Consider the following 15,085-nt stretch of genomic DNA (forward strand, 5'->3'; position numbering starts at 1 on the left):
AAACATTAAAAATGAGAGAGGATTATTATTATATACCGTATACTCGAGCATGTTTTTGTAGGGTCTTTCAACCTCACGAAGCAGAAAGGGCTTTCCATTAATGTAAATAACAGGTTCTTCTCTCATGTTGTGCCAAAAGACGGGTCTACCCAGGCCACCTTTAAAGCTACCTATTCTTTGCATAACAGATTTAATTCTTTCCATAGTTGGATTTGTAACACCATAGACTGGGAACCCGCCCTAAAGCAGATTTAGTTCTGCATCGAGGTACACTTGTCAATCACTTTGTCCACCTGTCGTTTGCCTTCAACACCACCCTAAAACCATGTCAATCAAAAAGAAGTTACTCAAGAATGTTGTTGTAATGGGAAATTTATAAGGAAAAAGGTTCATTTGCATACTGTAAAAGCATGCAATCATAAAACATAAACTTCACAGAGACAAAAAAAAAGTACCAGAAGCTCCTATTCGATTTAAATAGATCAATGTGGCAATGACCATCCCTATGGTAGTACGCCCATGCCCCATTTGGCAGTTAAAGATTATTTCTGTCTTAAGATCAGCTCTTGAAATTCTATCAACCTATAAAGATCATAAAACACAAATCATATATAAAGTATAATCTAAGTTAAATATTTTCATTTTGTTAAATGAAAATAACACTCACCAACGTATCAAAATCATGTTCCTTGGGTGATTTTTCATCTGTTGCTGGAATGCGTTCGTAGTCAACAAGGAATTTTCTTGTTTGGATTTCTAAATAGACCTACAATAGTGAAAGGAATTATGAAACAGATATTCAAAATGAACATTTAATTTCATAGTATGGTGAACCTGTAGTGATGTTTTGACAGAGTCGGTGTGACTGGCTCCCATTGATCCACCATTTGACCATCTGGTAGTTCATCAGTTACTAGGATCTTATTTCCATACCTGTAATCGAGAGAGGTATTGAGATGATAAGAAAATGGATATCAAACACAGAAACATGTTAAAAAGAATACCTTGCAGCTTCTAGCAATATGTCTTCCTTTAACCGGTCTTCCATTTGCTCCACCCTAGCCGTATTGATACCCTATTCATAACTTTCCTTCAACCGGTCTTCCATTTGCTCCACCCTAGCCCTATTGATACCCTATTCATAACAACAAAGTTTAGGTATAGAATGGGATAAATCAGCATGTTTATGAAGAAAAAAATATAGAAAAATACTGTAAATCTGAAGTGGAAGTTGGGATTTGAGCAGAAAAAATAAGCACACACCGTGTACTCAAGATTGAAGAAGGGTCTCTCAACCTCGCGCAAAACAAATGGTCGTCCATTGATATAAACCACATGTTCCAAGAAAGAGTTTTGCCACTGTTATTCAGGACATCGAAACCTAAAGTTATTACCATAAACAAGTGGAAGCATGAAAAAAAATCATTTTCCAATTCTAAAAAGTTATTGTCATAAAGAAAGGGAATAAGTTATTGCCAATCATCTGGATAATCCATCAGTAAAGAAGAGAGATTTAGGGTTGTAGTGGTTGACTGCCAGATGGATTTAGGGTTTCCTTCGGTTACCCCTGCACATATTCGTAAATCTTCATATGGTGGAGGATAGAGATGAGAGAAAACCTGGTGGAAAAGGAGAGACGAGAAGGTGGAGGTGTCGATTAGAGGTTGTTCAACTGGTAACTTCGATTGACGGTTGATGAGTCGTAGTTGTTGATTGACGCTACAATCGAAAGGAGTTGAAGTTGCCGAACCATTTAGTGTGAGGATGGATTTGGAAGAAATCTCAAACCCTTAACCTTAAACATGATGTGAAGGGATTGATCCATAATTTTCTTCGTCTCCATCAATTCCTTGGGCTCACATAATTGGACGATGGTGGTAAATGAAGCGTTCTTCGAGAAGGAAGGAGCATCGCTGCAGTCGAAGAGGCAACGAGGATTGGAGGCGGTGGATTTGGGTGAGGGCCTGAGGGGTGGAGACGAGGGAAAAGAAGGCGGGGGTTTAAAAAATTTGGGGATTTCATTTTCACTAAGGAGACGCGTGTTTCTTAGAAAAAATATAAAACGACATTCACAAGGACGCACGTTTTAGATAAAGTGCCTTCCGTGTTTTTTTATTTTTTTACATTAGACACTAATTTAAGGGCACGCAATAATGCGTGACCTAAATCCTTAAATTTTTTGAAGAGATGGCACTTTTTTAATGTCACTCTCTTTTGCGTAACATAAATCAATGAGTGTCGTGGTTTGCGCGTCGTAAAAGGCCTTTTTTCTAGTAGTGACCAAATCAGGCATAACCTACACAGGCCATCCTACTGCTGACTAAACAGTCCTAGCATATAGCTCATACAACAGGCATATAAGGCATCCTTCCTAGACCCTTAGCCCTAACTAGCATGTAATTCTCAGAATCAAATATCAGGCACACAAGGCATCCTCCTAGATCCTTAGTCCTATTCTAGCATGCAGTTTTCTGAATCAAAATCATATAGCATAACATAACAAGTATGGGTATCTTGTGGAAACTTACTTGAGCCCGACTGGTCGCATGCATCACACACTTCATCTTTCTTAAAATCCTTCCATTTAGATTTTAGAAAACCATTTTTCCTTGTAAAAATCTTTTAGTCCCTCGGTTTGAGTCCAGACACCCCCGAGGGTGTGTCCGAATCCCTCAAACCAAGGCTTTGATTCCAACTTGTAACACCCTAAAATTCAAGCCCGAAATTTTCATTTTTAAATTAATAATTTCTAAAACATTTTACCATAACACTATCAATAAAGCAACACATTACAAAATCATAATGTTGTGTCCCAAACCATGACATCAATGTTAGGGATTAAATGTTGTAATAGTCGAAGAGTCAGTTAGATTGTTACGAAGTATATTTTGTCTTCGTAAGAAGGAGACTTCGGATGTAATGTTATTTGTACTAAGGCATTATAAAGAGTAGTCTTAATGTCTAGTCCTTAGTATTGTTATGCTTTTGTTCTCCTATAAATAGAGGTCTATACTAAGTGATTAAACATCGTTTTTCACTCAATCTTTACAGTTTATTCATTGTAATATGTAAACTCAAAAGCATAATACGAGCTGAACAAATATTCTATTTACTCTCGTATTCATCGTTATTACTCTTCCTGAATTCATACTTGAATTTGATTCAAACTCGATTACAAATCTCATCAGTTGGTATCAGAGCAGGAATCCTTTCTGTGATCTGATTTTCATAAGTTCAAAAAGATTTTTGAATCTATTGTTTGATTCAAAAAGTTTCCGTTCTTTTTGAGTGTGAAAAATTCTTCTTGATCTAAATCTAGGATTTGATTCTGCGAACATATTTGTAAATCGAGTGTTTGTTGTGTGATTCTGATTTGAAATATACAATTTGATTTCAAAATTCTCAAAGTTTTCGTATCATCTTGAAGTTTTTGTCCGTACAACAATGGCGTCATTCAATCTGAATTCCATGACATCATTTTCTCATTTGCTTGGTTCATCCACAAAAATTCCGATGCTTATTCCAAAATATTACGATCAGTGGGCAGATCGTATGCAAGATTACTTGAATGGATTGGATGAAGAGTTATGGAAGTGCATTTCAGGAGAAATCAATCAACCTGCAACAGTTCAGCCAATCGGTGTGTCTTCAAGCAGTTCGGAAGTTGACAATCAATCCAATCGTTTAAAACAACTGGAGAAGAAATGCATGAGGGAATTAAGAGGTGCCTTGCCTCCTGTTGTGTACAATTATGTCAGAACATGCACAACAGCTAAAGAAATCTGGAACAATCTCAAAGACAAATTTCAAGGAAGTGAAAAGACGAAGATCACATCTGTGAAACAATGCCTGGTGGAACTCAAAGATTTCAAACAGAAAGAATCTGAATCCATTGAAGTATACTATGATCGGTTCAACGAGTTAATCTATCGTTGTAATCGTTATGGTATTACAAGGTCATCAATGGAGTATAACTTGATATTTGTAATGGGACTTCGAAAGGAGTGGAGGAGTGTGAGTGTGAGTATGATGGTGAAAAACCAACAGAGTTTTGATACTTCGACTTTGAATGACTTGTACAATCAATTGAAATCTCATGAAAATGAGGTTAATGAAATAGCTGAGGAAGCGATAGCAAGTCTTGGTGGACCATTGGCACTCGTTTCGAAGGTTTCAGAAAGAGAGAATGAAAAATCGAAGTTTGATGAAGAAGAAGGTTTTCTGATGAGTTCTGATGATGAAGCTGTTGCATTTTACTCAAACAATCGAGTAAAGAATTTTTTTAAGAAACCTTTTAATCCAAAGAACAAGTCATCAGATTCGAAGGGTAGTTTTGAGAACAAAAATAGAGTGGATGAAAAGAAGAAAGAAGTGAAGACGGATTCGAAGAGTGAAATGGAGCAAATGAAGAAGATGTTGAAAGGTGATAGAGGGATTAATTGCCATTATTGCTATGGTGCAAATCACTTGGCAGTAGATTGCTTGTTGAGAAAGAAGGAGGAAAAGAAAAATAAAATAAAGGATGAAGCGTATTACATTGAGAAACTGGAGGAAGTAAAGTCGAAGGCAAAGAATTTGTCGTTGGTGGCTCATGGAGAAACTGAATCGGATGGCACATATCAAATATGGTCCTCAGGTTCAGACGATGAAGAAATGAAGAATTCAACATACGAGGCCATGTATGCAAAAGTTGAAGAAGATTCAGATGAAGAAGAGAATTACGAAGTACGTGGGCAATGCTTCGTATCGAAGTCTACCGACAGGTCGCCCATGACTACCAAGGTACGTAAACTTCTTGAATCCTTTAATATTCCAGTTTCTGCATATAATTCTAAGTTAGTATCTTTTGATGAAACTGTTACTTACTTTGATTCAATTGTCGTGTCTGCTAGCAATGAAGCTAAAAAGTTAAATGATCAATTACTAGAGACAAGAAAGAGGTTAGAATCAAAAGTCACTAGGGTTGATTATTTAGAATTGTAAGTGTCGAATATTATGGAGGATAGGGAGAGTTTAGCAAAGGAAATAAACTTGTTGTTAGCACAGAGAAATATTTTCTGTAATTCTGCGAAAAGATTGTATGGAAAATTAACTGAATTACATCATTCGAGTGAGATAAGTAAAGAACAACACAGAAAATTGTTACCATTTTTAGCATATGATAGAGCTAAGGTAGATAGTGTTTCATATGATTGTGAAAAAGAAATTTCTGATTTTAACAAAGTTCCAGATGATAGGTATAGATATGGAATTGCTAAAGTCGAAGATTATCTTGATGCTAATGATTTAGTAAAAATTGTAAATGAAACCTTAACTAAATCAGAACAACTTTGAATTTTGAAAAAGACTGAGAATTCTACATCTAACGGTCAAACTAATTTTGCTGATATTGAAGATAATTCTGATAATATCAGTGAAATTAGTGATTTAGAGGATGTAGATTGTTCTCAATTGTCTGTCATAAATGTAGCAAATTCTTTTAAAGGGAAAGAAAAATGTGAAGATTTATTCATAAAAATTGACACTGATAAGCCTTCAACTTCGAAATTTTGTGATATGGAGTTTGTGGAAATACATGATAGTCAAACCGATGATAGTGATAATGAGGAAGAAAACAAAAATTCGAAGTCAATTCAATGTTCGAAAGAAATTGAAATTCCTCGAGTGGTTGTTGATCAAGTTTATTTGGATACACAAGAATTTGAGAAAATTCTTAGTGAAAAAGGTGCTCATTATCTTGACTCGAATATTGTTGTTTATCCAATTTTCAAATGCACTGATGATATTGTGTTTCCAAACCAAGTCTTCGTAACAACAGGCAATGTAGAAAATATAAAGCCTGAATTCAAAAAGTTGGTTGAGGAAGACAATAAGCAAACTTCAAATGAAGGTTTCTTTTCGAATCAAAACACAGTTGAAAACAATCTCACAAAGAATTCATATATATTTCAACGTCAAAAACCAAAAAGAATATGGGTTGAAAAGTTGAAAGTTGAAAAGAAGATAATTAACACAACTGCAAATGTGTTCACGAAGCAAGAAGGTGTTAAAACAGAGGTTAAAGCAGTCAACAAAGCAATAAACTTGAATTCAAAAGAGTTTAAAGCTCAAGTTGAAAAATTTTCAAAGGAAAATAATATTTCAAAACCTCAAGCAAGAAAAACAATTTTCTGGCAAACTATTGAGTCATTAAATATGACATCAATAAATTTTTCAAAAGAAGGAAAAGTTTTTAGAGGAAGATCCAAGACTCAAATTTTTGAAAAGAAAAATGCTTCATTTTCAAATATTAAAACAAACGTTTCAAATGGAACAAAAACAACACTCTCAAGAAAAAGTTTTCAGAAAAAGGTTGAAAAACAGATTTCAAAATCACAACTGAATACTTCTTATCATGAGTCTTATCTATCGAAACCAAAAGTGGATTATGTTCCAAGTTCAGCAAAATGTTATAATCTTCCGAAGAAGCAAGCTGACAAAATCTCAAATGCGAAAGGTATAACTACTAAAAGAAATATTGATCATTGGTTGGAAGGAAAGGGAAAAATGTATCAATCAAGTAAGTTTTCGAAAGAACAGATACATGAGGCATATGAAATGTATGTAAATCCTTCAACGAATGGTAGTTCGTCATCCAAAGAATCAAACATTTCAGTTAAAGTTTGGCAGCCGGTCATGAAAGCGAAAAGTGAAACATCACAAACTCAAAATGCGAAGGGTATAATCAGTGAAAATTTAAAAACAATAAAAACTCATATATCTGATCCTTCGAATGAAAATGTTAAATTTATTGACAGTTTCAAAACAAAAGTTTGTGATTGGGTTAATGGTTGTACTTTGCAATTGAAAAACAAACCTAATATAAATGGACCCAACAAGTCTTGGGTACCTAAATTTTTTCAATAATCGCAGGTACTTTGTGACGAGCAATATGATAACAAGTGGTATATTGATAGTGGTTGCTCACGTCACATGACTGGGAAGAAGGAAAACTTGCGTGATTTTCGAAGCTTAGAAAATGGAGGAGCGGTTAAGTTTGGCAATAATCACAAATGCAAAGTCAAGGGTTATGGAAAGATAACGAATGGCACTTTCACTGTCAATCGAGTTGCATTTGTTGAAGGTTTACAACACAAATTGATAAGTGTTTCACAACTTGTTGTGGACACTGGCAATCAAGTTATTTTTAATGAAGAAGGAAGTGTCATTTCAAATGTTGAGACAAAAGAAGTTTTACTCAAGTCGAAGCGAAAAGGTGATATGTTTACATTGGATATAGTTCCAATTGTTGGCAAACCTGGTGTGTGTTTACTTTCGAAGGCTGCGGCCGATATAAGCTGGTTATGGCACAGGAGGTTATCACATCTCAATTTTCGAAACATCAACAAACTTGTTGTACAAGATCTGGTAAGAGGCTTACCCATTCTTAAATATGATAATGACAGTTTGTGTGCAGCATGCGAAGTAGGAAAACAACACAAACAAGGTCATCCAATCACAATAGATTCAAAGATTGTCGAACCCCTCAAACTCTTGCATATTGATTTATGTGGTCCATCGACAGTTGCTACTCTTAACAAGAAAAGGTATATTCTAGTTATTGTGGATGATTTTTCAAGATTTACGTGGGTTTATTTTCTCAGGTTAAAATCCGAAGTTCAACAAATGATGATTGATTTTATCAAGAAAATGGAAATTTTGTTGAAGAAGTCAGTTCGAAAAATTAAAAGTGATCATGGAATTGAATTCAAAAATCGTGTTTTTGATTCATTTCTGGTGGAGAAAGGCATTTCGCATAATTTTTCATCTCCTTATACACCACAACAAAATGGTGTAGTTGAGAGAAGAAATCGATCATTATGCGAAGCTGCAAGAACAATGTTGGCATATTCGAATTTACCTCAATATCTTTGGGCCGAAGTTGTTTCGAATGCTTGCTTTACTCAGAATCGATCATTCATTCATAGACGGTTTAATGTTACTCCTTATGAAATCATCAATAATCGAAAACCTAATGTCAAATTTTTCCATGTTTTTGGATGCAGGTGTTTCATAATGAATCTTAAGGATAATCTTTCTAAGTTTCAAACAAAAGCTGATGAAAGAATTTTCTTGGGATATTCACATAATTTTGTTGCTTATAGAGTGTTAAATAAGCGAACTCGCAAAGTGGAAGAAACTTTTAATTTAACATTTGATGATCATTACATTAAAAAGTCTAATCATCAATTTGCAAATCATCCTATTTTGCAAAATTCTTCGAATGATAATGATTCAATTAAAATGGATGATGATAATTATGAATCGATTTTTGGTATTTCAGATCAAGCAATTGAAGCAGAGAATAATGCACCGGATAATCAACAATCAGAAAATTCGAAGCATGACAATGATTCAATTTCGGTTTCGAATCTAAACACAAATGAACTAACTAGTGGTCCAGTGGAGGGGGAGCACTTGGATTCTAACAGTTTTGTTGAGGGGGAGCATTCTTGTGAAAGTGATAACATGTCAACCAATGTTAATGTTGAGGGGGAGCCAATTATCGAAGAAGAGCCAATTATCGAAGAGGAGATAAATATCGAAGCAGAGCCAATACATGAAGAGGAGCCAATACTTGAGAAGGATCCCATTCTTGAAGAAGAACATTTCGATGATGTTGAGGATGCATGTTCCATAAATGGATCAGAAATAGATACTATGTTCGAAGATGCACCTTTGGATTTTAATCCTAATTATCCACCATTGGATAAATGGACAAGAAATCATCTAAAAGAACAAATTCTTGGTGATCCACAAGCAGGAGTAATGACAAGGGCACAACTTCATGCACGAAATGAGGTATTGAATACTCATCAAGAGTTATGCATGTTTAATGTTTTTATTTCCAAAATCGAACCAAAGACAGTTAAGGTTGCAATGGAACACTCTGATTGGGTTGTTGCTATGCAAGCTGAATTGTCTGAATTCGAAAGAAATAAGGAAAATCAGAGTACAATCCCAGAAAATCCGATGCGGAATCATGTGTGTGTGTGTGATGCGATGCTACGCTGTCGGCTCCTTCCCCTTAGACGAAGAGGTACCTGAAACCAAAACTGAAACCGTAAGCACAAAGCTTAGTGAGTTCCCCCATCATACCACATACCATACAATATCATCGATATCTTTCAACCGGTAACTTCCATCGGTATCTTTCAACCGGTAACCGTCGTCGGTGTCTTTCAACCGGTAATCATCATAGGTATCTTTCAACCGGTAACTGTCATCGATATCTGTCAACCGGTAACTGGAGACTATTCCACCCCTTACCACTAGCATACCATAACAAGATATAAACATACAGTCAGGCATATCTGGGTACTGACCTACCCTTCGGTCCTAGGACCGCTGTCAGGGAAACTAACCCTTATTAAACACATAGCATATCATTTAGATAAAACTCATGACCAAAGCACATATCCAGACCAAGATAATTATCACAAATACAATCATCTTCTAAATACTCCTCTTTGGTGGGCCGGCATTGTGGCCTTAAACCCACCCTACTGGAAGGTAACTCACCTCGTACGCGTAGCTGCTGATAATCTGTGCGGGAAACCTCTGTCTACTGCTGCTCCGGAAATCCTCCGGCTACAATCCCCACAGAACACTCGGTCAGAAACTGATACATACTCTTAGGGTAAAATGACTATTTTACCCCCAACCAAGTCCAAGTCAAAGTCAACTTCCAACTGACCCGACTCGCCGAGTTGGGCCGTCAACTCGTCGAGTCCCTTTCCTTTACTCGTCCTTATCCACGACTCGACTCTTCGAGTTTGGTAACGACTCGACGCATTCCCCTCCTTTACGAACATCAATGAACCTTCATCCGACTCGCCGAGTCGTATGAACACTCATCGAGTTCACCTTCATCTGATGAACAAGTCCTGACCTTGACTCGCCGAGTTGTATGAGCAACTCGTTGAGTTCATCTTCAATCATAAGAAGATTGCCTTGGACTCGCCGAGTTTGTTCTAGCACTCGTTGAGTCCCATGAACTCCGGGTCCAAAACTAAGTCCAATGCGCTGGGTCACTCTTTCTGTCCTGCTACATCCCTTCTAGCACCCAACTGAGTCCTTTGACCCTCAACCGATATGGGACTCAAAGCCTTGGACTCGTCGAGTCCCAAGAATGGACTCGCCGAGTCGATAACGTCCACACCCTAAATCCTCGATTTCTTATGTACAACACTTAACCAAATGATAGATCTAAGCCCTAAGCTTGATCTAGCACGTAAAGTTACGAACTTTACATGCATGCATGGGAATTTTGAGCCAAAAGGCTCTAAAATGGCTCTTTTGTTGCATGGGGCCTTCCTTGGGTGCAAAAGCAACCCAAATCTACCTTGTGACTCTCCCCAAGTGCTAGATCCGAAGTCTTGACCCCCAACCATGTTTGCAATCATGGTTGGCTACCTCATATGGCTTAAAAAGCCCTAAATCCTTCCCAAAAAGGGATCTAACAAACAAGCAAGCAAGGTACATACTTTATACCTTTCAAAGACTGCAAATGATGAACCAAACTCGAATCCTTCAGTATCCTCTTGATCCTTCTATGCTTTTCCTTCTTCCTTGAGGTCAAAAACCACAAAAATCACTCAAAAGCCTTAGATTTTGCACCAAAACACTTAGGGTTTGCTATGAAGGGCTTCTGGGAGCATAAAGGGGCGATGGAGGCTGTATAAGGTTGTTTATATAGGGTGTAAACCCTCATATTAGGGTTTTGTCCAGTCAGAGCCTGCTCGTCGAGTCCGGGACCTGACTCGACGAGTCCATCACTTAAATCCCGCGTCTCATCTCGCTTCTACTCGGCGAGTTAGGCCTTCAACTCGCCGAGTCCCAAGCCAAAAATGGAAAATTACTTAAATAAAATACATACCAAGAATCAGGTGCTACAAGCAACCTTCACCATTCTTCTCTTGTACATTCTTTGGACCTTTGTAAGTGTCCAAGATCCATTTTTTATGTTACTTGCTTCTAAATCTACGCCTTTTGTCCCTTAATCTTCAGTGACTCATTATAAACTTACCAAACATCCTGAATTTTGAATGGTTAAATCAGAGAGACTATCTTTAATTAAGTGGTTAATAGGTGAAGAAACGACCATTTAATGCACATTGTTAATAAGGTGTGTTTTAGTCTAATCAAAATATAAGGGGAAAAAGTCTTAGAAAGTAATTGTGTAAGGTGTTATGTACAAGTATTATCTTTATACTTCAAGAGATACATGTAATAAACTTTGCCCTTATTCACCGTCGTTGTGTAAACCCCTCATGGCGACCACCGCTCTCATCTAGTTGAGGTATGTACACTTTTGTTTTGATTCATGAATTCAATTAATCGGTGTTCATATTTCAAACTTTAAATATCTTATGTTATTTCCACAAAAATATCGAGCTGCTCTAGTAGGTTCAATGTTTCATATTTGATTTGAATGATATTTAAGTTATAGGAAGTGGTAGCACTCCTAACACCTCGCAACATATTTTTTTACAGTCATATCATTTTTTTGTTTGTCCGCTAACATTTTTTTTCTTAGTATTTCATAGAGAGTGGTAGCATCCCTAGCAATCTTTGTTTTTTTCTTTTTCAAACTTAAATAAATTATATTTTTTAATAGACAAACATTTCATATTAAATAAATTTTATTTTTTTAAAACATAAACAATTAATATTAAATAAATTATATTATTTTAAAACACAAAATTTTCATATTAAATTAAAATGTCACAATAAATTAAAACTTAAAATACATAGAAACACGACATAATGCCTAGAAACATCATTTAAAACATAGAAAGAAAGCACACCTTAATATATAAAAAACACTTCATAAAAAAAACACACTTTATAACTAAAACAAGGAGTCTTCCTCCAGAAATTGGTCTTCCAATTCATCTTCTTGTGACATATTAAGATCAATATTGTCAATCGTCTAAAGACGATCAGTCAAATGGTGCGAAGATCAGCATGAATTACTGCATTGTTGACTATCTTCATTCTCAGTATCCTTTCTTGACCGCCGTACTGAAGTGGTTGTGTCTTAGGGATAACTTCATTCTCATTGTACACACATATCACGCTCCCTTCATGTTCTAATATCATATTATGCAATATACTACATGTATACATCACCTCTGTCATAGTAGAAACATCACGAAACAAAGATGCTTTGGATATATAGCTTCTTCGTCCACGTTGTGAAATGCTTGCTTCATGGTTGTTAATATGTTGTTCTAGCCTATTACGTATGAAGATGACTGACTGTATTACGATATCAAAAGCATCGTTCGATGAAGATGACGAAGATGATGAAGATGAGGATGAAGACGATTTTTTTTTTAAATTTTATTAATTGATGTGGTTTGGGAGAGAGATGTATTGTGATGTATGTGTTGAAATGAAAAAGGTGAATGGTTATATATATTGGTTGGGTTAAAATTTGAAAAATTGATTTTTTTTTAAATCGAGTATTTTTTTATTAAGACAAAACTTCAAAAATGGTCCCTGTGGTTTTCGAAAATATCAAGTTTAGTCCCTAAGTTCAAAAAATCTCATAAATGATCCCTGTGGTTTCAAAACTTTTAACAAATGGTATTTTTTGCTAACTCCGTTAGCTTTTGACCGTTAAGTGAAGGACATTTCTGTCTTTTCACTATTACAAAGACCATTTTTGAAGTTTTGCCCTTATTTAAAAAAAAAAGAAAAAAATTATTATTTAATATTAAAGGTCTCTCTCTCTTTTTCTCTTTATCTCTCTCTCTCTCTCTCTCTCTCTCTCTCTCTCTCTCCATTCCAAAAATCAAAAACCCACCATTCCAATTCATGTCTGAGTTCATGTTCGTCATTTCAAAAAATCAACAACTAGTAATCGAGAATCATATTTCTTCAAGAGAAGAAGTATAACCCAATATATATCTATGTGCAGTTATGATCAAGTTTGTTGTTTTGGGTTAGAGAAAAAAGGATCCCGTTCATGAGCACCCACAATCTCCTCATCTTATTCTTCTTCAAACAATGCATTATTCCAATTAAGTTCTTCAATAAAACCACCATTTCCACTAGGCCTGTCGAAAAAACCCGCAACACGTTCTACCCACCCGACCCATTCCGAATTCGGGTAGAATGGGTCGGGTAGAACGGGTAATGGGTATGAACATTCGGGTAATAGGTTAACCCGATAATAATATAGGTCGGGTTTTAGGTATGAATATTTATTTTCGGGTATACCCGAATACCCGAATTCGTTTTTTAAATAATATCAAATATACAATGCAGTCACGTACGCACACTTAAAATAAAACAAAACCCTTCGTTTCTTTCTTATGAACGACAGCTCGACAGTCGACACAAACTTGCATAGGGAATACGACGCTAAAGCTGAAGTCCTGAACCGTCATCACAATTCTCGGTTTCTCACTATCGCATGGAATACAATTAAAAAAATACATAACATATTATAATGATTTGTATTGTTATTATATATGTACTTGTTAATTATACGAAGTATTTTCCTATCCGATTCTTTATTAAACCAACCAACATGTAAAAATAAAAAATAAAGAAAAAAAATTATCAATAAGTGTCATTTAAGAAATTTTCGGGTATACCCGATAATTACCCGACCCGACATCAAACCCGAATACTCGAAACCCGAAAACCCGAATTACAATACAGGTTGGGTATCGGGTATTATTTTCTTAAGGAAATACCCGTTCTACCCGACCCGTTCTACCCGACCCGTTCTACCCGAAACCCGAAAATTTTACCCGTTCGACACCCCTAATTTCCACAGTCTATAAGCTTCCCGAAGTTTGAATTCTTGCATTGATCGATTAAAAGACTTCGAATTGATTTCATGTTACCTGGATGTGGAGCTCCGGCTAAACGGAACAGCCATTTTCGGTCAAGTTTCATCATTCGGTTTTGCCAAGTGAAAACATGATAATCTTTTGATGGATGGAAGTAAGTAGGGTATAGAATAGCGAAATCGTTTGAATTAAATGGAATTGATTCTATGAGAAGAACTTACATGATCCTGGAAGTTGGTAAGAATAAGAACTTGTTTCCCCAATCGGTGTCTTTGTTTCTTAATCTCCTGAAATCCCAAGTGATTCTTCCTTCGACGAGAAAATGATCTTTTCCGTTCATCCATTTCTATTCATCTTTATTCTACAACCAATCAACAAGATCAAGAAACGCAACGTATGTTATACCCCCAAAGATATCTCGAAACTTGGTTGGCTACCTTTATGGTGGTTGAATCAACTCACAAACCCATCTCTAAATCGGCTTCAACCTCTTCTATTCTGCATCAACCATGTCTGTATTTTATGGTTCTAATTCCCCCCCCCCCTCTCTCTCTCTCTTGATTCTATTTCTCACTCGGTAACCTGCACTGGCGGTGAATTATCGACTGGAAAGGATGTTTGAAGGAAAAGGGTGGTTAAGAGTAGAAGTTACAACTATTGCACAAATCCATCATCGAAACTTGGTTGACTTACATGGTTTCATCATAAGGGGATCTACAAAGTTTCTTGTGTATGAGTTTATAATCAAATCATATGGATAAACTGTAAGGTGCCCTTAAACAATCTTGAATCACTTAATGATGAAGATTAGTTACCACCACCCAGAATCGATCGTCGATGAAGACCACTACCACAAAACTAAAATCGACTTTGGACTCCACGATGTTCACAATGGGAAGGAATCAACCATCTTGAAACTGAAATCAAATATGGATATCGAGATCTTAATGACGAGAGGAATCCAACACCACCGTTAAACAAAAACTCCACCAAATCTTGAAGAACACACATCGATTAGCTTCAAGAACTTGACAATCGGTAAGATGTAAATAAGAACTTCACGATTGGTGATGTTAAACAAGAACTGATTTATTGGCTGAAGAGGGAGGGAGGGAGAGAGAGAGAGAGAGAGAGAGAGAGAGAGAGAGAGCTTTAATATTAAATAATATTTTTTCTTATTTTTTTAAATAAGGGCAAAACTTCAAAAATGGTCCCTGTAATAGTGAAAAGACAGA

This window comes from Lactuca sativa, chromosome 4, assembly GCF_002870075.4.
Source record: "Lactuca sativa cultivar Salinas chromosome 4, Lsat_Salinas_v11, whole genome shotgun sequence".
NCBI lineage: Eukaryota > Viridiplantae > Streptophyta > Magnoliopsida > Asterales > Asteraceae > Lactuca > Lactuca sativa.